General features: G+C 37.7%; 1 pseudogene; it reads left to right on the top strand.

Annotated features, from left to right (window-relative positions):
• The first annotated feature begins 18746 nt into the window (after positions 1-18746).
• Positions 18747-18958, top strand: LOC143387526 (small ribosomal subunit protein eS27-like pseudogene; annotated as a pseudogene).
• Positions 18959-25420: the final 6462 nt, after the last annotated feature.

The following is a 25420-nucleotide window of genomic DNA, read 5'->3' as shown; positions in this document are numbered from 1 at the left end:
TCCTGAATTTTACTGTGAACATTTTACTAAACTCATCTACCCATCCCTATTTAGTTCTATCTTACTTTTTGGAAGCCTTTCAAATGAGCTGTTGACATCTGTTTTCTTTCCTGTGTAGCAGCATAATTTAAAAACAATTTTTCTATTAATTTGGTACCTCAATTTTACATATATTATAGAACCAGAAAAAAATTACAAAGGAAATGACTAGACCCAATAAATGTCTGGGTCTATTCTGTGTTAACTGATGCCAATTGGTAAGACCAGTTTCCTGAGGTCCTACCTCCAGGCTCTTGAGGATTTTTACCAAGAGCAAATTCCAGAGATGGCAGAAATACTAGTTGATACACATTACTGCTATGTTGTAAATTCCTCCAGGAATCCTGCTTTTTCCTTTCCCACTCCACCTGTTGAAATCCTCTCCATTCTTTCAAGAATGATCTCAGGTATCTACAAAACACAAGCAGATATTATACATGTATTCTGGTTTTTAAAAATCTGAAATGCACAGCTGGGGGCTGTAGGTTAGTGGTGGTGCACTTGCTTGGAATGTGTGAGGCTCTGGGTTCGATTCTCAGCACCTCATATAAATAAATAAAATAAAGGTCTATCAACAACTAAAAAAAAAATGAACTGGGTGATTCCTAGAAGAAATAAACTCTTGCCTGAGAACAACAGCTGAAGTAAATCCCAAGAAAAAGAAAACTCTGAAATGCTACCTCCCTCCAAATGACTTTCCTAAACTCAGAGTTTTAATCATTCTCATGTGAACACCCACAAGCCTTTATTGCTGCTTTTCTAAACTCATCTAATTTGTTGTAGTTAAACATGTATTTGTTTACTTGTCACTACTACTGCTACTATGACCATTACTTATGGCTGATACCTCTTTGAGAGGGACTCTAACTTAAAAATTACTTTTGTATGCCCTGTAGTTTTCTGTGAAATGCCAATGTTGAATGTGAAGCAACTTCAAATTTCGAATGAACAAAACTATGCTTATGCAGATTTCTGATAGTAAGATCTTAAGGACTACCTGTATCAGAGCCCCTTTTTCTGGACCCCACCTTCAGGTTCAGTAGGTTTAAGGTAAGGATCCAGGAGGCTGTAGCATTACTATGGCCTCTGGTGTTGGTGACCCAGATAGCAACGGGGATAGATCCTGGAGAATCACTTCATAGGTAAGCATTAACAACCTCACGTTACGTTAAGTGTTTGATCACTTTTAAGCCAACAACTCTAGTCTGTCTTTCTCTTGAATGGCTCTTGGATAAAGGTGTGGAAAAAAAGGCACCAGTAGCAGAGGAGTAACAGTCACAGCATCACCCTCTCACCACATTATGTGCTGCCAGTCACCACTTCTGCTGTTGCCACCAACCCTTAAGTTTTCCCTTTGTCACTTCCCCTCTCCACCACCAACTGCCACTACCCTCTTTCTCCTCACTCTCCAAGCCTGAGTCAGATCATGTGTTGAGCACTTGAGGAAGAAGTCATTTAGGAAGATGGGATGAGAGGGTCCCCCAGTTCTACATTTACAATTCCAAGTCTCAGAGCAAAGGAACACCTACTTCTGATCCTAGCTGCTTAAGAAGGTCTGCAAAACTAGTTAGAAAGTTGGGCCCATGGTTTGCAGTTCCTGCCACCTTTATTTTACAATGTGTGAAGTTGTGTAACAGGTCTCTTGCCCAAGCATTAAGGGCCACCACAAAATTTACAGAAGGGGCTGATGACTTGTGGCTGGTCCTTCTTCTGGGCCAAGTATCTGTGTGCATCAAATGCCAACTGCAGTCATCTTGAGGCATGGCCTTAGCAGAATGTTTTTAGTTTTATACTTTACATATGCTGAAATTTACTGTCAGGTGCCCAAAAGGTTAGCACTAAGAATAATTAGGGGCTCTAGGGTCTAGAGAGTTGCTTCATGAAGAATAATCTGCTTTATGTTTTGAGTTTAATATAGTTGAAATTAGTTTTTCTAAGACATCCACATCCTGAGCCTTTTTTTCTTTTTAGTTGTAGTTGGACATAATACCTTTATATTTATTTATTTATTTATTTATTTATTTATTTATTTATTTATTTTTATGAGGTGCTGAGGATCGAGCCTAGGCCCTCACATGTACAATGCGAGTGCTCTACCACTGAGCCACAACCCCAGTCCCAGGGGCCTGGGCCTTTTTAACAAAGATCCCCAGATGATGCTAATCGGCAGTCAGGATTTCGAACCATAGGCATATAGCAAACACTGGCCATATCCTGTGTTAACTTAGGATTCTCATTTGACAAATACATATTCACCACCTAATGTATGTCCTAGAAAATGATTAAGTGTATATATAAGAAATGGTCCCTGACTTCAGGCAGAGATAGATCACATGCCCACATGTTTAAATAAAAGGCTGGTCTGTGGCAAGTGCCAATTAGAGGAATAAACCATTACTGATAACAGAAGGCTAGATGATCCAAGGTAAATCAATGCAGCACTTGGTCCTCACTTGGTCCTGTTTGTGATAAGTTATGTATGCCTCTGCCACACATGAAACATGTTCCTTCGGTGGGGGAAACTGCTCATTTATTGGTTCATTGGGGATGCTCCAACTGATTCACCATGGTAGGTATGATTGAACCATGGAATGATGGAACATTAAATCAATAGCTAGTCAGCTGGTGACTACTCCTTTGCTAAGTATGCTATTAAGGTTTTGTATCAGAGAGCCTGTGCTCAGTGGAGGTGAACCTTTTCAGTGAAGAAATACAACATGATTTAGAAAATGCTTTAATCTGAGGTTTCAAATACACATTTCTGTATATGTAAAAAAATCCAAATTTATTTGCAAATCAAAACAAAAAATAGACATATTTAATCTACTTAAAAATATGTTCTTATTTACCTCCACTAGAATTCAAAGTAATTTAATGATTCAACAAAACCTGGCCCATGAAAGGGAGCATTTCTAGAAAGGAAGAAATATCTTCTTTGAGGATTGTTTATGTATTAATGTCATTTTTTAATTCATTGTTACTTGATTGGGAATTGGGTTATATCTGTTTTTGAGATTTTTATTTTCATGTTGGCAAATTTTTCCAAGAGTAAAAAATCCCAATGACAACAAAGGAAAATAAAGAAAATAAGAAAAGGAAATAAATACTTTTTAGACTGTTATATTTATTTCCATTAAAAAATACTGGAGGAATTGTGTTAGTCATTGCAGGAGATAACTTGATAAAACAAAGTTGCTCTCAAAGAAACTTAGATCTTTGAAGGGAAAGATAAATATCTATTTGAAGCAAAATATTATACATGCCTTTAGAGAGGAATAAATTTTAATGAGGCTTCAAACAGCTGAAAGAAGAGTAGGTCAAGGTTCAAAGAGCCCAAGATAAGGTGCAGAGCTGGAGTTATGGTACAATGCATTACTGCATGGCCAATTTTCAAAGGCCAGCTGTTCCCAGTCAAACGAAGGCTGAAGATGAAGGTAGGGGCAATCAATAGGAAAATCAGGCCACCCTTCCCTATTTTCCTGGAGATGCAGTTTCAGGATCAATAGTTTTACAATTTAATTTCAGGAAACAAAATGAAAATGAATCTGATGCATTCTTTTTAGTTCACTTCGGATAAAATCCAATTTAGAGAATTTTATATATTGACTAGATGGCCATCAATATTTGATAAAAATGTTTAGACTTATTAGCAATCAAGTAAGTAAGAATGACAATTTAATCATTGTTTTTGGACTATCAAATCAATAAAGATTTAAAATGACTACCAAGTGTCAGGGGGTTAGGAGGAACAGGACTCTGCCTGGGGAGTGTTCCTTGGTTCGCTAGGGCTGGAGGACTGACTATCTTCTATAGTACATGAAGTCTCCTAGGAATATTTTACAGGGAAATAGTATGGATATGTGCAAAAATGCTTGCACAAAAATGTTCCTCAGAGCTGTGCTTATTATTTGGAAGAATGATTAAAGAAATAAATGCCCAAGAAAAGGTTTAATATATATTCTAATAGGAAGAGAACACTGGTTGTCCACTACACCTAGAAACCATTCCTAATGGTCTGGAAAAAAAATCTTCCTGGGTGTTTTAGGTAAATTTGTCAGTTCTACTCCAGGTCAACCCTACCCTTCACCCATTTCCTTCTCTTCAGATAATCTGTGCCCCTGCTGAATAGGATCACTTATTATTTGTGTCCTGATCTCTCCCTATGTACTTTCTTGCCTCTCTGCCTTTTACCATGCATTTCCCACAATCAAAATGTCTTTCCTTCATCTCTGGGGTCTCAGCTCTTCAAGAGCCAGTTTTATAAGTAAGTCACTTTATATGATGTTACCATGATGTTCTCCTTTATCACCTAGCCAGAAGAGTTTACTCCTTTCTCTGTACCTTCAGAAAAATTTATATTCTATGTTTTTTCTTGCCCTTTATCTTATATTAAAATCGTGTGAATATGTATTGTACTTTCCCAATTAGATTTTGAACAACATAAAGGTAGGGAACAATCTTGTTCAGATTAATATCTCCTTGTAGTTATAAAGCATGCTGGTTATGTGGTTACTGACTAAATGAATAACCGAGTGAATGCAGAAATTTGGAGCCAAATGCAGATGTTCTCTGCAGACATGGAATGAACTTGACAAGTGTTAAAGCTGCTCTTGAATTTTTGTGTGGCATGAGGACTCAGTTGAAACTTCACATCTGAGCCATTCATGGAGATGAACCCAAGGAAAACCAGGACTGAGAAGGAGGGGTCTGAAAAGGGGAGACCAGGATTGAAAGGTAAGCCAAACCACAGTCTGCCCCAACTTCAACTCCCCCAATCCCAGTTTCAGTGGAATTGGGTAGGTTGGAATTTTAAAATAATGTAATAATCGTACATATTTATAAGGTACAGTGTGATATTCCAACATATGTATATAGCATGAACCAATAAGGGTGATTAGCATTTTTTTTACCTTAAGAGACTTTTGAGTTCCTTTCTTGGAGTTCTTCATAAACCATATAATAATTATCATGGCTATAATCACCCCACTGTACTATGGAACACCAAAACTTCTCAGAAGGGACTTGATGAAGACCTCTGCAAAGGAGTTGGCACTTCTGATTGCTTTTTAATCCTTTCACTGTCTCAACAACATCTGTTATAATCAGCAGGTCTAAAAGGCAGCATATTTATCCACAAGATGAAGAAGTAAGGATTATTCAGTTAGTCTGAGGGGAAATATAAAAATAAAATGTTTTCGGTGGAGAAAAGAAGAATTTGAAAGAGTTTTTTAAAAAATAATTTTTAGTTATTGACGGACCTTTATTTTATTTATTTATTTATATGCAGTTCTGAGAATTGAACTCAGTGTCCTACACATGCTAGGCAAGAACTCTACCACTGAACTACAACCTCAGCCCTTGAAAGAGTTTTAATGGTGCATGTGGATTTACACTTTGCCAGATTCAAACAGTACTTCTGTATGTGATGGTGCAAATGCCTTGACACTGTCAGTGAGAAAATTACCAAGCTGAACTGCTGAGACATTATTCAATATAATCAAGGTTAAGTCTTGATAAGCCATTTTCTGTCTCCAGCAGATACAACCTATACCAACATCCACTATTATACTTAGCTATACACCTGCTGGCTTCCGGGGTCTTTCAGGAAATGCCTTTACTTTCTGAAGAATGCAACAAACTACAACAGAAAACACCATGAAAGCCCATTGATATGAAACTGTGATCTTTGGTCCCTTTCTGACAGGGTTAGAGATTTGGGTGATGAATATATGCAGGTATGCTATGGCCAAGTTCACAAGAGAAATTCTTATATAAATTTGTAGAATCTACATAGCATCGATTCTACTGTGGCTTTAGGTATAAATCCCTTCATGTACATGGAGTTTTGGGGATGTGGGAATTTTTACATTTTTTTTAAAGATTCCCTAGGGTGGTGATAAAATTAAACCTCACTGAAATAAAACTGCTTTTCATAGAAGTTCCTCCCCTTCTTCCAAGCAGCAGTGATTTATACACCCGACATGTGAGTGGATGGGAAATACTGTATTTCCAGACTTGGGTAATGAATAACCTCTCAGGACTTGAACTTTTCTCTGTTCCCACAGACTGTATCCACAGAGCGGTGCTCTTGCTCTGAAAGGAAGGATTTGCCCCGGTTTGGAAGGAAGTGGAATAAATAGAACTGGAAGTGGCAAGGTCACCTTTAATATCATAAGAACGGCCAGTTAACAAGCTTCACAATTGCTTTGTTTCTTCCTCCTCAATGCTATAAACAGACAGAGTCAAAGCAAACTCTCAGAGCACACACTGCGTTTGGAGGAAGCTCCCAGAGTGCTGAGGAAGGGAGGCTGTGGGCTCAATGGGGCCCATCAGGCACGCCAGGGTTACAATTGTATTATGCTATGTTAGCCAGAAAGGAAAACTGCTTGTTTTGAAAGGAAGGAGTTATATTGTCCTAAATTCCTGTGTTTAAAATATAGGGCAAACAAGTTACAGTGGGAATCTTTCATTGGAGTATGTAGAATATATGGAAATTTGTCTTTCTATTTGGCCTTTCCCTACTACAAGTATCACATGGTAGTTTTATATATATAGAAAAAATGATACTTAAAAATCCCTTTTCTTTAGGACAGTGTTCAGTTGGTATTCCAAACACAGGGCAAGATTTTCATGGACATTCTGCTTATTATTATTATTTTTTCTTTCCAGGCTCTTTTAGGCATATCTGTATGGATTTCCTTATGTCCTTCCCACCTGTTGTTTCCAGCCCCCCCCATCCCCACTCTATTTAACATATCCCTGTTGAAGAGAGGGATGACTAGCCTGGAGATGTGGAAAAGGCACTAAAAGGTTTGGATGCCAAACAATTGGGTAATAGACTTGTCTGAAATATCAGCGTCCTGGCTTTCAGGAATTCTTAGGAAGTTTAATATGTAAGTCATTCTGTAAGACTGTTTGAAAATAGCACTGTCATTATAAAAATAATAATAAAAAACCCCCACATAATTTAGTCTGGGCTTTGAATCAGAGATGATCTCCTATGACTTAAATGCAGGTAATCAAAGGTAGCATAAACCAAACAAAATTGAGTTGGTATTTGTGAACTGGTACTTATCCCTCCATATGGATTCTTCACATACATCAAAGGTGTTCAGGAAAACCTTGTCCCTGATAATTTGAAAGCACCATAGTGCTACGAACTGTTATCATTTCAATAAGTGTGATTAAGAAGATGTAAGAAAAAATGCAGTTAAAATCTTTAATGGGCAGGAAGAGAAACCTAAAGGAGTCTCTGTCTAATCTGAATTTTAACTACTTATTTTCAATTCAAAAATGGTATTCTCAACATTGCAGATAATGGATCAGAGCAAGCTACTTTGGAAACTGCTAGATGGATCTAGCGTTGTTACCTGAGCAACTACTTTGATCTGTAGATAACATGTAATATCAAGAGATTCTGATTTCTTTCTGGTAGATGTGCTAAATTAAGTTTCTGGGGAGCAGACTTTGAGGATTAGTCTAGAAATTCTAACAGATGTGCTGTACTAAAATGCTATGCAAGAATGGGCCTCACCAGGTCCATCACCCTCTAACAGTTCTCACTGACTATGTGAGGGCTGGGCTAGCAGGAGGATGAGCTCTTTCCTCTCCTTTGAGCACCTAGAAGAGCATGGCTAATTTGCTATTCTAGCAATAAGAAGTCTCACAATATATTAAGCATGTGTGCTGACTGCACACATGTGAATTCATACAAGTGCTCACACTCACTTCATACCTTAACCATTTTTTTTCCCAATTATGAAGTGGTGAGTCTAGATTGAAGAAATTGCTAAACTTTGCACTCAGACATTCTATTATCTCTGAGGACAGCAGGACCTCATTCAAAACCATCAGCGGTACAGTTATCATTTCAGGTGACAAAACAGCAGCTTGTTTTCCTATGATATGAATGCCAGGATACTTTTTCCCTTTTCCCTTGTGTCTCTGTCTCTAGCAGGAATGCAACACTACTTATTCCTTGGGCAGAAACTGCCTCAAGTCTGAACATATGATGACATAAGCCTTGCTCCTTGTTCATTAAGACTGCCCCTATGAAATAGAATTGATGAGTGTTCAGTAGCCATTTGTAGCATTTGAGATCCATAGGCATCAGGGCTTGATGCATGACCTCATCTCCATGGGTTCCTGTACATTGATTCTCATCTGTCTTAGTTAGAAAGTGAATTAATCTTGACCTTGTCCCATGGGGTGTGGTTCTCTGCCCTCTCACACATCAACTTGCTTCTTTATCAGAAGAACTTCTGTTTCAGGCCCAGGCACTCTCAATTTCAATCATGTCTAGCTATTTGTCTTTAAATTACACTACTTTGATTTTAAACAAAAATCTATATTTCTAGCATTATATGTTTCCAGAAAGTTCTCATTCTGAATTGTAATTTAATTATAAGGATCATTAAGGATTTGAAAGATGCTAGTGGGTAGAAAGGGTCTTAACAAAAGTTATTATTAGGAATTACAAATCACTTCATATTTCAACATTTCTCCTCAGATGTGGGCATTTTGTTGAAAGAGACTTTGTTTTGAACGGTGACAGTGCAGAAATCCTCTGGAAGAAATGAGCTCCTAATTTGAGTTCTATTGTCACAGCGTGCAAAGCGAATCATCAGTTACACTTTATATTAATAAGGTAATGGATTTAGAAACACTATTACCAGAAAACTTGATATATTAGGCAGTGCTACACACCATTTCAGTCCAATCACTCAATTGCACTTATTTCATCCATACTTTCTTTGGATGTAAATGAAATGGATATTTCACAATGAAAGTAAAATTGCCAGATATTCTTGTTTATGTCTTTGGTGGGCTAAAGAGTTGAATCACCATAACAGCATTGTTAATTAGGAGGGTAATGGAAATTTCAGTTAGATTAGGATAATTCTCATTAGCAAAGATTAGTTGAATGTTAAATGTAGGAAGCAGTTACCCAAGTATTAAAAGTATTTGAATCATGCTATACTGCATGAGGTTAATAATGAAACATTTCATGACTGCATTTTTATTTCTACCAAATTTCATTAAGTTTGCATATTCATTTTTTTTGGTGCCTTAGGCAGTGGCACATTGAAAGTAATGCTTGTCTGAAATCAGGAACAGAAAAATATTTCAGTTATACAGAAAGTAGGCATGGCTGGGAAATCGCAGATAAGTGGTTAGTAATTCATGTCGAGTTTAAAGCTCTCAGGTTCTGTTGACAGGCCATGAAGAGCAAATGAGAGAAACACAACACTCCTAGCTGATTCCTGCTCAGCGTGCTTTAACTTAGGTGAATGCCTTCACCCAGGCCACAGCAGGGAAGGCTGCTGAATAAGAAGGAGAGAGCGCTGCGTCCTAGCTGTCACATTTTACCATTACTTCTTCTTGATATGGTTACAAATTAGTATATGTTGAAAACAATGGGGAGCCAGGTGCAAATGGCAGGAGAATCACAAGTTCAAAGCCAGCCTCAGAAACTTAGTGAGGCCTTAAGCAACTTAGCAAGATCCTGTCTCTAAATAAAATATAAAAAGTGCAGGGTGTGTGGCTTGGTGGTTAAGTGCTACTGGCTTTCTTCCCTGGTACAAACAAAACAAAACAAACGAACAAGAAAATAATGTGGATTGGGAGATTATTAATATTGAGTTGTAATTCATTAGTGTTATTTTCTGAGGCGTGTACAAGTTCTACGATAACATATCCACAGAGAGAAAAGAATGCAAATACATGTAATGGCACATAGAAAAATACCCTTGTACTATTAATTTTGCACCATGCAGGTCTATGAGAGGGAGAAAAACAGGATCAACCATGGTGGGAAGTAAGCAAATAGGGAGAAGGGAAAGCAAAGAATTTGAGCGGGGCCAGTGAAAAAAAGAGGGAAGAGTAACCAAAGGTATAAATAGAATCCTCATAAGAAGTGATTTTCTTAGATGCATAAGAATTATAATTGTTTTTAATTGTATAGTTAATTATGTATCCAAAAGTTTTTACTATGCCATTTTACTACTCTGGATGATTTGTCTTTAGATTATCTTAATTTTTAAAAATTGTGAACAAGTAAATAAGTGCATATTAATGTGTTAATCTTTAAACTCATCTACACCAATCTTCTGTTTGGTATTTTAAATATTCTTTGGGTGACTTTTTCCCCCTGGTTTTAGAATTTTCTTTATTAAAGATCTGTGGGCAGAAAATTCTCAATCTGTCTTATTAAATGATAATGAATATAAATAAATGTGTCCAGTAAAAAAAACAAGTGATTTTCTTTTGAATAAAAAAACACAGATACCTTCTAAGTATAAAAGGAATAAGAAAACATTGGAATGTACAGTTATCCAAAAGAAGAGGCAGAAAGTTGAAAGAGGCAAAGTGTAAAGCCCACATAAATAACTTTTTAGTGGAAGGTTTTTCTTTTACTTATAACTTATTCCTTAGAAAAAGATTCCAGCTTTATTGATTCAGTGACCAAAGAGCCATCTAAAGACTGCTGCCTCCAAGAAGACATGAATTACATGGCATCTTCTCCTTTCAAACTAATTGGTCTAATTAAGTTAATTAAAAATTGAGCCAGAGTGCATAATTTCCCCCAACATCTAAGTTCTGTTAAACTACTTCGAGGAACTGAGAGTAATTTTTTAAAAAAATATAACTATATGCTAGAGTAATCTGTGGAGCCCTGAAAGGGAAATATGAGTTGTGATGGTATCTCAGCTGGAAACACACACTCAAGCTTGAAGCAGAACTAGTGACCACACTCAACCTGTCAGGAATTAAAGGAAGCAATTCCACTTGAAAGACCTTAATGTACATCAAGACAGGAGGACATAGGTCCCTCCCTGGAGGGGCTAAAAAGGGAGAATAAAGATAGATGGATGACCAAGATGGAAAGCAATCATATGTATTGTGCCTGGGCAAGTGATTATCCTGTTGTGTCCTAAATTCTGAAACTGGATGTCATTGATATCCTGTTCCAACTTCCTCTGAATCCATTAAACTGTTGAAGCTGGAGCCTGGTTCCTGCACCTAGCTCACAGTAAAGGTTAATATATGTTTTTATTGGACTGGGATCTCTGTTGTTGCCAAGGCTGACAAAAAACAAGCTTAGGGGAGGTGAGATTGATTCCAGGCGGCTGACTGCAACCCTTCGGGGAACACTGTGTTGTTCTCTGTATCCCCCACAAAGATCTTCCCAGGGAATTCACCAGCAGCAAGCTCTTGCTTTTGTCATTTGAAATGCACAGACTGGGTTTGTTACCAGTTGTTCCTTTTCTGCTCCCCTAGATCCTGTGTATACTTCTCTCATCCTTCTTCAAGGCATCAGGTCCCTGAAGGCTTATTAGAAAAAAAGTTACCAAACTGCCTTATCAAAAATATGGTTTCTGAAAGCAGATGACCTCAGTTCACATATAGGTTCACCTAACCCTAAACATATGGCTTTGGGAAAGTTACTTCACCTCTCTGTGTCTCAGTTTTCACATCTGCAGAATGGAGATGCTCAAAATATCTGCCTCCTGGAGTTGCTTTTGGCCTAATGAGTTAACATGTTTAATGAGCCTGGAGTAGTGACTACGAGGTTACCGATTAATATTATTTTAAATCTTGTCTTTTCTACTCAAATGTGAGATTCTAAAAGGCAGGGAGAATTTGTCTATCTAATCCCTAGCATAACCGAAGAGTCAATTTTATTGAATATTACAAGATAATTTAGATAGGTTTGGTTTTAGAGCTATGAGTCAATATTCAATCATTTATTCATGTAGTCCATTACTCAACAACTGTCTCTTGAACTCTTACTAGGTGCCAGGCATCTGGCTAAATGCTAGGTATAGACAGCAAATCAGAGGGAGACCTTTGCCTTTAGGGAACTTAGTGGTAGAGGTTATCATAAAATAGTAAACCCCAAATAAATTTATAATTCTACTTTGTCTTAAGTACTTTGAAGGGAAAGACTAGTGAGTTATAAAAGAAAAGAACCTTTTGTTGTCTTCAATATATGTTGGTATAATGGGAAAAAATACTGGAAGGTGGAAGATAATTTGTGTGTGTGTTCTTCATATTATGTTTAATAAGTAAGGATGATGAAGATAGAACCATTTATGTAACTGATCTTTTGTTGCATCTTCTTATGCTTTGGTGTAATCAAAATATAATGCGCTCTGATATTCTTGGGTGGTTACCTCATTTGGTTAGCTAATGAGGTCAGTGTCAGAGGTCAGCATGGGTCAGCGAGCTTTTCTTCTTTCTGTGGCCAGATTGCACTCTTAACCTCAGCCATCTTGCAAAAGTGAATGCTTGGTCACATGAAGACTGGCCCAGGAGAATGTGGATGGAGGAGTTCCAAATCTGCCCCCAATATAAACATCCCTGATTATAGGCCTCTGATGGCATTTTCTCATACTAATAAGAGCATGTTATATTTTATTGTTCTTTGTCATTAGGGAAAGATTAGCCCCTCTTTTGACCACTATAACAAATAATTTCTACAATTATTTTCCCCAGAAAGGAAAACTGCTGCTTCAAAACATCATCTCTGTTAGATGTATGCCGTAGAACAGAGCATGCCTTCTCCAATAGTAATGTTCAAGTTACTTGATGATTTCGTTAAAATGCACATTCTGGATAGGCCTGGAGATTGTATATTTTTACAATAAACATCCAGGTGATGTTGCTGCTGACCCACACCTCACAATGTAAAGATAATACTAAATCAAAGCTAAATTTAGATTTTAGAAATACAACCAATACTAAGGAGAAGTAGAGTGAATTTGACCACTACCACTGATACAGTTTGCTGGAACTGTTTGGTATTTAAGACACTTCATTATTTATAAGCTCACCACAAACAATGTTTCCCTTCAGTCTTTTTTTTTTCTTTATTTTAATGATATTCTATTTTCCTGGGAGGGAAAGTATAAGAAAGAATTCTATATACTTTCATTTTAGAATATATATGTAATGCTCAAAGAGCTGGAGCTAATTTCATATCATGCAATATAAAATGCCTTTGAAACACACACAAAGCCTTTTGTTTTATGGTATAGATTTGAGTTTTATCTTCAACTTATTCTACCATATGTGACAAGTGTGGTAAAAATCTTTTGTGTCTTCTGTATTTAGATTTTGGAAATAAAAGCAGACAGCTCCTTTTTACCTTTGCCCAGAAGAGGTCTATTCTCCTGCTGACATGTCTGCATAACTTCTATTGATACTAAGATGATCAGAAGCATGGGGTTGCCAAAGAAACTGCTTCTCTGAAGAAATTTCCATGAGTGTGAAATCATGGGAATCAAAATTGATGGGAAAGTCCCACCAAACTTGTGCACATTGCAAGTATTCTTATAGGAAAAGAGCCTAGAAATATCATATCTCCTTCACCATTTAGTATGATACATTTCTATTACTGTGGGAGAAAATTGCCAAGTTCTGCTCAGTGAAAAATGCTTCATTGATTTTTCTTCAAGTATTTTGGATGGAGATATTTTTGTAAAATGTTTTTTGTAGTTTAGATGATTAAGATTCCGTCTACCCTTCACACTTAATGGAAAAGAAAGTCCAAGTACAGGGAACATTTTTTTTTTTTGTACCAGTACCAGGAATTGAACCCAAGGGCACTTTACCACTGAGCCACATCCCCTGCCCTTTTCATTTTCTTATTTTTAAGACAGGGTCTCATTAACTTGCTTAGGCCCTTGCTAAGTTGCTGAGATTGGCTTTGAACTTGTGATCCTCCTGCCTCAGCCTCCTGAATCACTGGGATTATAGGTATGTGCCATTGCACCCTGTATAAACAACTTCCTTCGAGTTATACGCAGAATAGGACATGAGCCCCAGTCTCCTGCTCCTTCCCAATGTATCTCCATGTCTTGAACACTTTATTCAGATAGTCACCAGGGCAGAAACTGAAAACATATTGATTTGAAGGAAAGCTTAGGATTTACACATCTTTGTTCCTCAATTTATTTAAGCAGTCAGTCGTTCAATGAATACTCAATTAACTTCTTTTGTGAGCCTAGCACTGTTTTACATAATGTAAAGTAATTTAATATTTATTTATTGGTTCAGATTTTCTGTCAGAAACTACTCAGGAGTGGGTTAGGCATTCTGGGATGCTGAGTTAACTCCTTTAACCTACTTGAGAGCTTTTTAGTATAATAAACTTCTGCATATTTGAAGACTCCACCACTTTTGACTCTTCTATTTCACATCCCCCACATATATCAGTGGCCAAGATTGTTTCCCAAGTGCCTCTTACATCACTTTTCTTTCTTCATCTGCGTCTTGAAGGCCTTATTACCTAACTGCTACCTCAGGTCTGTGGTTGAAACTTGGGGCCCCATCTCTCAGGAATCCCCCATAACCCTGACATTCTTTTTCCTTTTTCTGCAAAACATAATTACCTTGTTTTTGCTCCCCTGAGCTTCCTAGGTAACTAAAATTAGTCACTACCATAATCCTAGTTTCCTTCCTCTAATCTTTAATTTAGATGTGTCCAAACTTCTAATCGGTGCTCCTGAGCACAACTTTTCTTCCTTCTGTTTGTCCTACACATGGCTTAAAGTTCTAAAGTATGGTCATTTGTATGCATGATCTATCTTGCCTGGAATTACACCTGAAGCACTATAGGCAGTTAATAAATGCCTTCTCCTTCTCCTTTTGTCTCTCCTACATGTATAAAAGCTGGAGCAAGAAGTCTCCAATGATTCTTTGTTTTTGTATAGATAAAATGGAGATAGTAATAATTTTAAAAATTTCATAAGGTTGTTGTGAAAGTTTAGGTATTATTATTAATGATAAACTCTAGCTATGAATAGTTATACTTGGGATCATTCCATGTATGAAATTTATATTTAGAATTTTTTTAGTGGAATAACAATAATCTTGAGAAGAAACCATAATTTATTTTTGAGGATTCCTTTCAACCCACTTCCAATTCCCTAGCATGGGGATATGATCCCAGTAGTCATCAAGAGAGCAGTGTTTAGTTGTTTCTCAATGGTAAGCATCTGCTCTGAGGGGTCAGGGTTTCTGCCACATCTGTAGACAAATATTTGCACATCATCTGATTTACTGATTTATGGTAACTGCAATTTGCTATAGATCAGCTGAAAGAGGTAAAACAGATGAAAAGCATACAGACTTTTTGGGTCTCTCCCTGCCACCCCTATAATACGAATTCTATATAAAAATTAAGTTACAACTGCAGTTTGAATCCCTCTTATGGTCTTACTTACTACTTTGTGCCTGGGGTTTAACAGCATCTTATGGGGACAGTAATTGGAATTATGAGAGATGGCAGGATGTTGTCAGATGCATGGTACACTTGGATTCCCAGGCTGGCAGGAGCCAGTGCTGAGATGTGGGGCAAGGGCCTGTGCTTTTGCTTCTGGCCTGCTGAAGGCACTGAGAATAGTGCCCACTCTTTGGAACCTGAACAGCAGATATTTAAAAAAAAAAAAAAGCCAATTATCTGTTACCTTCATGCACTTCTTCCTCAGCAAATAAGATGTGATAAAAAACAGGTAACATAACGGTACTCTTTGTCTATTTTACACTGTTGAAAATTCTTGGGATAGTTTTCCTTTGGAGGGAGACCCTTCCAGCTTTTACATACCCTTGCTCCTAGGCATGAAAAATTTCTTTTCCCAATTCACCACTGAACTTCCCAGAATCCAAACACGGTGTTGAAAACTGGTTTGTGGAGTAAAGGGTGGTGGGTTAAATGTAATTTGAAAGACTGCTGGACAAGGGGAACGTTGGAGAATCCCAAGGACATCCCTCTGTCTTCATTCTCTAGTTTTGGGAGGAGGGTTGTCAGCTACCATAGAAAACTTCCCTTCAGCCCTCAAGTTGTTTTGAGTCCCATGGCAACCGCAGCCTTAGAAACTTTGAGAGGGATGGGGGCGGGGCGGGGGTAAGATGGCTGAAAAAGAGATAAGATGACCAAAGAGGCCTGGGACTTTATAGGCGACGCTTACTTTGAGCGCGAAGGCGCGGGTGGGGAGGGAAGACTGCCCAGGGCCGCCGCCGGAGTGATCTCAGAGCCGCCAAAAGGCAAGCGAGGGCCTGGCTGCCTGCTGAAAGGAACAAAAGCGGTAGGCGGTGGGTAGGGCGGAGGCAGGGAGGGAGACCCCTCGCAAACGGTGGCGAGGCGCCAAGCCTGCCAGTGACAGGTCCGGAGCTGTGCCCTGGAGGGGGCGCATCTCGGCCCACAAAGGCTCCGGCCGGAAAAATGCCCTGGCGAGTGATTCATCGCAGCCGAGGTCCGAGGTGACCACACTAGCGGTGTAGCCTTTTGTATTAGCTACAACAATGGAGGGGGGAAATCAGGCCACAGGCTCCCGGCGCAGATTGGCTGGTGCGGATGTGTCTCGGCCCTGGCGGCAACGTGAGCTGCCTTTCAGGCCTTTGCCTGGCAACCGGACGCCGCCTGCCCGCGCCGCGGAGCCCGCTGAATGCAGCCTCCGTAGGGTGAAAGCCGCGTTGTTCACAGGCTCGGGTGGGGGAAGAGGAAACAAAGGACCGGGGCGCTGGGGCAGAGACTGCGTGGGGCCCGAGGAAGGCCTCATACCGTATGAACCAAGAGGGTCATTGGGAGCCCCCTTTTCTCAAGGGGCTGAAATGGTCCCTTTTGCCTTGGCCCGGTGCGTGGAATGCTCGAAAAAATATAGCTCTTCCTCCATCTTCAAGTTCACAGCGTGCCTAGCCCAGATGTTGTTTTCAACGGTCTGCCTATTGTGTAAAATACTGTGTAAAATACGTAAACAATTCCAAACAAACAACAAAAAACAAGCCCTGTTCAAGTGGCCAGCTGAAATTCATTTGTTAGGCAGGAATATTTTCCAAAGTAGGATGATCATGCACCTGCTCACCATACAAAAGCAATTGTTAAATGCAACGTGGTGGTTCGTGGTTCCTGGATTGCATTGTGAAACATTAGTAGGAAAACTACTGATTCGAAGCTCATAGTTTGATTAATAGTAATGTAATAATGTTCGTTTCTTAGTTCAGACCAGAACTCAGCAAACCTGATGGTAAAGATTTTGAGTTTTGTAGGCCAGATGTTCTCTGATGTGTCTGAGTAACCAGACAATATGTAAAGGAATTGCCATAATTGTATTGCAATAAAACTTTATGGAAACTGAATTTTGAATCTGACATAACTTTCATGTGTCTTGAATTACAGCCTCCCCCTCACCATTATTTAAAATATGAACATATTAGTCTTACGCAGCGAAAACTTAAACAATGGACAGAACCGAACCCTATGTATAATATGATTTTTTTCTATACATACATACTTATGATAAAGTTTAATTTATAAACCAGGCACAATAAGAGATTAATAATAACTAATAAAAATAAAAGAATACTAACAATATACAGTAGCAAGATTTCCAACATTACTACCTATGCATTTGAAGCCATTATTGAGTAAAATAAAGGTTACTTGAACACAAGCACTTCCATACACGGAGTCTGATATGTTAACTAAAAACTCATGAATGGGAGGGTAGCATATACATCATAGATACCCTGGAAAAAAGGAATGATCCACATCCTGGTTGAGATGGGGATGAGACAGCCTGAGATTTCATTGTGCTACTCAAAACAGCTGCATATGAAATTTACAAATTATATCTGGAATTTTCCATTTAATATTTTTGGACAGTGATTGACCACAAGTAACTGAAACTGTGGATAATGTGGGACTACTATACTTTGTTTGCAGGCCTTACAAAAACAGACAACTGGATTGATCTGCTGTCTGCTGCAGTTTGTCATCCCCTGATTTAGACAAATGGGCCAAGATTATGTAAGATTAAGACACTGGGAAAAAATGATGAAAGGTATAATGAGAACTCTCTATACTCTTTGGAAAATCTAAGCTTATTCCAAAATAGAAAGTTTACTTTTAAAAAGTTTTTAAAGTGGTAATCTTTTCTGATGGTTTGGAAAAAGATTTGTTGTAGGGAGGGAAGTAGGTCAAGTTTGGTGTGTGTGTGTGTGTGTGTGTGTGTGTGTGTGTGTGTGTCTGTTGGAGATCTGAAGGAATGTTTTTTCTTAGTATTTGTTGACATATGGTACTAAGACCTCCCAAAATCAAACAAACTTGCTACATCATTATATTGATAATTAAATCATTAACATCACAGAGCCTGGAAAAATAATAGCTTTCCAATAACACAGAATTCTTTGACCTGTGGGTTGGGTGGAAGAATATTCTCAGTTCCCACTGAACCAGGATGGGAGAGATCAGGACAAAGAATCAAACCCATTTTGCTCTAATAGGAAACTAGAAAAATCTTGGCTAGCTCATATTTAACCACACACCCACATGTGTGTACACATACTCCTTTATTTTGTAATCCAGCTAACATCTATACCAAAGAAAGCATAATTGAGACTTTGCTTTAAAAACAAGGATCTGTATTCCTTTCCCAATTGTACTAGTTGTATGAATATAGACCTTCCTTTATATTTGTGTAAAAGTAGTAGGATATTTCAAGCTGGGCACTACTAATTATTAAGAATGGATAAGGATTAAGTTCTAGAGATCTACTATACAACATAGTAACAGCAATACTGTATTGTGCACTTTACAATATGTTGAGTCTTTCCAGCGGTGACAACCTCCCCACGAGAACCTGCCTCTCGCAAAAGATCTCCTTCATTCCTCTCCGGAAGAGGAGAAGTGAAAACATAAGAAGCGCCTGGTGCAGAGCCCCAACTCCTATTTCATGGATGTGAAATGCCCCGAATGCTATAAAATCACCACAGTTTTTAGCCATGCACAAACAGTAGTTTTGTGTGTTGCCTGCTCCACTGTCCTCTGCCAGCCTACGGGAGGAAAAGCAAGGCTTACAGAAGGATGTTCCTTCAGGAGGAAGCAGCACTAGGAGCAGCCTGAATCAAGATGAGTGGGAAAACATCCCAATAAAAACATTTTGGATATAAAAAAAATATATTGAGGAAAATATGTTGAGGATGGATCTCATGTTAAGTTTTTTTTTTTTTTTTTTTTTTGTGTGTGTGTGTGTATGATGGTTGTACTGGGCATTGAACCCAGGTACTTGCATATTCTAGGCAAACAGATTACCATTGAGCTACATGTTAATTATTCAGGAAGAAAGGAAGGAAAGAAGGAAGAAGATGAGATTTTTTGAGATGGATATATTTAGTACTATGATTGTGGTGATGGTATGGTGGCTATATGCATATGTCCAAACTAACCAAGAAGTGCAGTATGTATACTTTTTTTGTATATTACACCTCAAAGCTAAAACAACTAACAGCAGCAGTAAAAACAAAAGAATGGACAATGAGAAAGTACAGGGAAATATTTAACATGAAACACACCTTTTTTTCCTGACTGCAACACTAGAAGGTGTGGTATGCAGTATAAAGGTGATAGAGAAGCCCCTAAGTATATTGGTATAACCTCAGGAATGGTGGGCAGAGGGAAGCTCAGTACAGGGAGCTGATGCCCAAAGTGAAGAAAGCAAATTGTGAATTTCTTGGTAAATTGTGAAGCAACTGGAAATTTGACTTCAAGGATTTTCCATCACTCCTGCCTTCTAATTTCTTTTACTGCTCTCTTACTAAGATGTTTCCGGACTTATCCCTTAAATGACTTTTACTGAACTTGGATTTTCTCTGTGTAGATCCTGGCCAGGAATGAGGATATAAAGGTGAATTAAAGATGGCTTCTAGTTTGGAGTATCAGGGGGCTCAGCATACAGACGAAGCCAGTCTCTCCAATGTGGTTGAACGCTAGGCTCGGAATAGGAAGGAAAATGTTGCATGATATCACTTATATGTGAAATCTTAAAAAGTTTAATTTAGAGAAACAGAAAGTAGAATAGTTGTTGACAGGGGAGAGAAGTAGGGAAATGGGGAAATGTTGACAAAAGGTACAAACTTTCATTTAAAAGATGAATAAGTCTGTAGACCTAATGTCCAACATCGTAACTATACTTAATAATGATGTATTATATTCTAGAGATTTGCTCAGAATAGATTTTAAATTTTCTCACCACACACACAAACACACACACACACACACAAGTAACTATGTGAGGCATATTAATTAACTTGACTGTGTGAATCTTTGTGCTTGGTAGGCTTTTATCTTTTTTTTTTTTAATTTAGTATCACTCCTAGCATTTCCCCCCTCCCTCCCACCTCCTACTCCTAGTTCCCTTCCTTTATCAGTTTCCCTTTGATTTTCATAAAATACCCCTGACCCCATCTTTCTCCTTTGCCTTTCTTACTTTCACATGAGATAATACATATGACCCTTGACCTTCTGTATTTGGCTTATTTCACTTAACATAATGGTCTCTCCATCTATTTTCCTGTGATTGGCATAATTTCATTGCCCTTTATGGCTGGATAAAACTATTTTGTGTATATAAGGTATACTTGTATCTAAACACCACATTGTACATCTTAAAAAAAAAATATATATATATATATATAATTTTTAATGTGTCAATTATGCCTCAACCAGGCTGAAAAAAATCATAAAAAAAGAATTATTAGGGAAGGTTTTATTTACAAATGTAGTCTCTTGGGCCTACTCCACAATTACTGAATCAAAGTTTGTACCGAGCAAATCAATAAGTATTTTAACAAATTCTTCAAGTGAACATTTTGCTCACTAACTTTTGAGATCTACTGGAAAAGTGAATGGATGTGAAAAGGTCTTCTATATAATAATGATGATGTTATGAACTGATTACTATGGAAGTACAGAAATGGGGTGGGGGTAGAATAAAAGGAAGTTCCAAAAATGACACCTGATCCTATCTTAATAAAGAGGAAGACAAGAGTGGGGATGAAGATGAGGGACAGAGTGTTGTCCACTGAGGGAATAGCATGATAAAGGGAATGGGGGTGGGAAACAGAATCTTGAAGTGTGAAAAAATCAAACTTCCTGTGTAGCTGGAGTGTCAGGGGCAGGGAGTACCTGGTCTCTGAGGATGAACTGTTAGCTTTGTGATGGACAGGAGGAAACTTATTGACACTCCTTTATGTCACTCTGTTTAATTATAACTTTTAAATTCCTTCCCAAATAAGGGTATATGGCTTTAGGTAAAGATATACAGCCTTTCCCCTCTCATTTTATTTCCTGTAATCCAGCAATTCATAATAAAAATGTGCTCCATGTCACAGGATGATAACAGATAAGGGCTTATCAGGTAATTTAGATAACCCTGCTTCCTGACTCAACTATGCTTGGGAATCCTATCTTTTGATTAGAATATGGCTGTGAGCTTTTTGATATGTAACTAGAAAGGATGTGGATTATACTTTGGCACTTTTAAAGAAAGCAGGCAGTGCCTGCATTCTGGAGGATGAGTAAAAAGTAGTTATGGAAAAGAATGTGGCCTCATCTTTCTTCCGACCTCAATTTCTAGTTTGGCCTGTCTTTGCATTATTATTAGCATTTTTGTCTTCTTCCATGTTTCTTTTTCTGGACTATAGCAGGTGACGTCTGGATTTTTCTGAAAACAAGATGATTAGGTGGTCAGTCTTATCTTCTTTCCAGTGGTTTCATGTTTCTTTCCAGGTTCATCTAGTGTCTTTGACCATCCTAATTTAGGAATGAGACATTTTGCTTGGTCAAGTGCAGGAGATGATGTAGCCAGGGCAGCTAATCTAGACAAAATAAACAAATAAACTGACAAACTTCCCAACAGCTGCAGAGACCATTATCTGGGTTGTTTTTCTTCACCAGCTATAAAAGAAGCTCTATTCATCAAAACAATTGAAGTCACTTAAAAAGTTAGCACTTACCATTTGGCTTCTGGAAGACAGCAACATTTGTTTTGTTCTAAAAGTCACCCTTTGTGTAGGGAGCCAGGAATTCAGGTGAAAAGAGAAGAGTGAACAGTTACAAAAAGGTACAGAAGAGGACTAGGGAGGCTGAGGCAGGAGGATGGCAAGTTTGAGGTCAGCCTGGGCAACTTAGCAAGACCCTGTCTCAAAATTAAAAATAAAAAGGGCTGAAGATGTGGCTGGATTCAATCCCCAGGACTGGGGGAAAAATGAAAATAGAGGAGGTGTTGACGTGGAGAAATATGGGGACAAATAAATACATTCCTACCCCAGTCACATACATGCTCATTTCCACAGAAGAGTTGTAAAAAAAGAAAAGAACTCCAGTTTAGAGGTTCAGAGTATTCCACTCTCAGCCCTATTGACATGGGCAAGATTTTTGTTTGTTTGTTTGCCTCCCCTCCCCAGTTGTTCTTTGCTTTGTAAGATGTTTAGCAAAATCTCTGGCCTCTACCCACCACTGGATGACAATAGTAAGCCCCTCCTCACTATCCCCTCCATTATAACAATCAATTGTTCTCAGACATTGCCAAATGTCCCTTGTGTATGTGTGTGGGGAAATCAGCCCCATATTGAGAACCATTGTTCTAGTAGAATCACTCATCATATTAATAAGTCAAGCAGATCCAAAGTGTTTGTGTTAGTGATGGGAGGTCAGGATGCTCCAATGGCTGCATATTTGTGGTTGGTAGTTTTCATAAGCAGATCAGGCTTAAGTGGACTTGGAGCATAGTTTCACCCCAAAAATGTGACAGTCACAGCTGCAAGTTGACGGTGGAAAGAAGCAAATCCTTTTGGATAGGATATCCTGTGAGCATAATATGTGACATTCATCGGTTTTTTAGAAGTGACTTTAAAAATTTTTTTTTTCTTCTGGGATTCTGTGCAGTTGCTGTCCTCAGGCATAGAATTTCAATTCATCACAGTTGAGTGGAGTTGTAGGAGAAAATCTTTTTTCTCCCTTCATGCAATCTGAGGGTCTTCTCGACAATATGCTAGTGTCCATGAAATAGAAATTCACCTGAACTTCTAACTTGTGGTATTTGATTTTACCTTGAGTCGAGAGTGCTCCATCCTTTGGTCTCATCAATCTTATAGTAAAGGTTAAGTTATAGGCTGGTACATGCTACAGAAGGAAATTCCCATGGTTCCAGCCCCCCCGGGGTGGGTCCTAGTGCTGCTTTTAGAGGAAGTCCATATTGCCTTCTCCAAACTGTGCTAAGCCTTTCCTTTGCTCTTATCAGACTTGCCCTGCCCTTTAATACAATAAGGGCCAAACAATGAAAAAGTAATGGTGAGATTTAGACCAAAAAAATCACAAAGGAAGGAAATTTTGAATTACTGCTTTCACTCAGGCTCTCATTCAACGGTCCAAGTGTTATCAAAAGATCAGGGAATCATGTTATACATCCCACTGTATATAATCACCTATAAATATGCCATTATAGTCTTAGATTCTTAAAATATCTCTATTCTTGAACCGTTAGGTAAAAAAATTTCAAAGTACTAGCCAGGATGTCTTGAAGCTCTTGGAAATAAATTATGGATACAATTGCAATTAAACTTAACAGAATGCATTTAGATTGGTAGTTATAATGTTTCTGATCTTTGATCAAATTTAATTTGGTCTAGCCTCTAAAGCCTCTAATGTTTGGATATCCTGATTTCCTTCCATTTTTGTATTATTGCCATACTTGGATGTGCACTGGCACATTGGCATTGATATGTAGGGATCAATTTGCTTTCATCTTTCTAGTGCTGACATCAGTTACATCTCTTTTTGAGAAGCAGTTCAAGTCTGCGTGTTTTTGGTTGCAAGTCAGTTGTAAGCTGGAGATTATTTTTGTACTCCATCCCCAGGAGTGTAACTTAACACTGTTGGGTTTATCTTGGCATGTGAAATAGTCATAATAACATTAAACTTCAAAATCTCTAGGACAAAATCTAGGGTTTGAGTTTCCCTGGCCCTTTGCAGAGCTGAAACTTAGCTGGAAAATTACATTTCAATTGAACATTCTATAATGCTCTGAGGTATTGCAATAAATGAGTGTGAAAATGCTGAGCACATCCCGTCCTAGCACTTCTTATTAAGCATCTAACATTCTTGAGTGAAAGTAATATCTCACAGTAATTTAGTTATTAAGACAATAATAGCATATCTTGTCCTGGTGATAAAGTTACCTTTTGTTAACATGTTTTTATCCCCTATTTTAATAGCTACATTAAGAAAGGTGCATAATGAATTTTTTCTGAACAGACTGTTTCACATTACTTTCTTCTATCTGATTCTACAATTATATCAAAGACTAGATACAAACTTCTATCATTAGGGCTGGTAAATTCAAAGATTTTGTATAAATATATGATGAACAAGAAGATTCTTATGTCAGATCTAGAAGGATATATTCTAAGTGTTATTGTTATAAACAAAGGTGGTAGGGTTATTGGTAACTTAAAAAATGTTTTCCTTTTGTGTTGGTACTTTCAAAAATTTCTAAAACTAACATATACTACCATGTATTTCAAGTGTTTTATCATAAGAGGGGAATGGATTCAGCTCCTAGCTGTTTCAAACTAGTCAATCACAGAAATTGAGTCTAAATTGTTTTTATCCCAAGAAGATATTAAAATATTTTTTCATTGCTTAAAAATGCATAAAGGCTGGGGTTGGGAGGGAGAGCAAGAAAGGAAGATTACCTTTAGATAGGGAATAGGGGTGGGAGGGAAAGGGAGGGAGAAGAGGAATAGCATGGATGGTGAAAGGAGACCCTCATTATTATACAAAATACATGTATGAAGATGTGAATTTGGTGTCAACATACCTTATATATAATCAGAGATATGATAAATTATGGTATAATGGTGTATTAAGAATCATAATGCAAAAATAAATAAATAAATAATTTAAAAAAATGCATAAAGGTGGGCTGGGGCTATGGCTCAATGGTAGAGCACTTGCCTCGCATGTGTGAGGCACTGGGTTCAATCCTCAGCACCATATAAAAATAAAAACAATATTTTATCTACAACTAAATATATATTATATATCATATTATGTATAATATGATATATAATATATTATAATACATGTTACTATATCTAATAATATATTATATATTATATGCATTATAATACATATATATTTAAAAAATGAATAAAGGCAATAGATTTACTCCTAAATTTTGTATAACAAAGAAAGGACAGAGTTATTCTTAGCTTTTGGTTTAGGGTATTCCAAGGGAGATGAGAGTGTATTATGTATTCATTTAAGCATCTCAGGTTGATCAAACTGAAACAAATGAAAAAGTTTATAATGTATTCAAGAGATATGATTTTTTAGGATAAATGATGCTTGGAATGTATTCAGATAAGTGTTTTTAATTTGATTAAAATGATTTAAGAAGGTCACATCTATACAAGAGAGCCTTATATTGTAAAGCTTTAACAAAATGAGCACAGCTATTTATTCTGAACTTTCATGTTCTTTCACCACATCTATTTTTACCCAAATTAAAAAAAAAAAGACAAGAGGGAAAAAACA

Source organism: Callospermophilus lateralis, unplaced genomic scaffold (assembly GCF_048772815.1).
Source record: "Callospermophilus lateralis isolate mCalLat2 unplaced genomic scaffold, mCalLat2.hap1 Scaffold_124, whole genome shotgun sequence".
In the NCBI taxonomy this organism is placed as follows: Eukaryota; Metazoa; Chordata; class Mammalia; order Rodentia; family Sciuridae; genus Callospermophilus; species Callospermophilus lateralis.
Note: the sequence above shows the minus strand (reverse complement) of the source record. Positions and strands in the feature narration are given on the sequence as shown.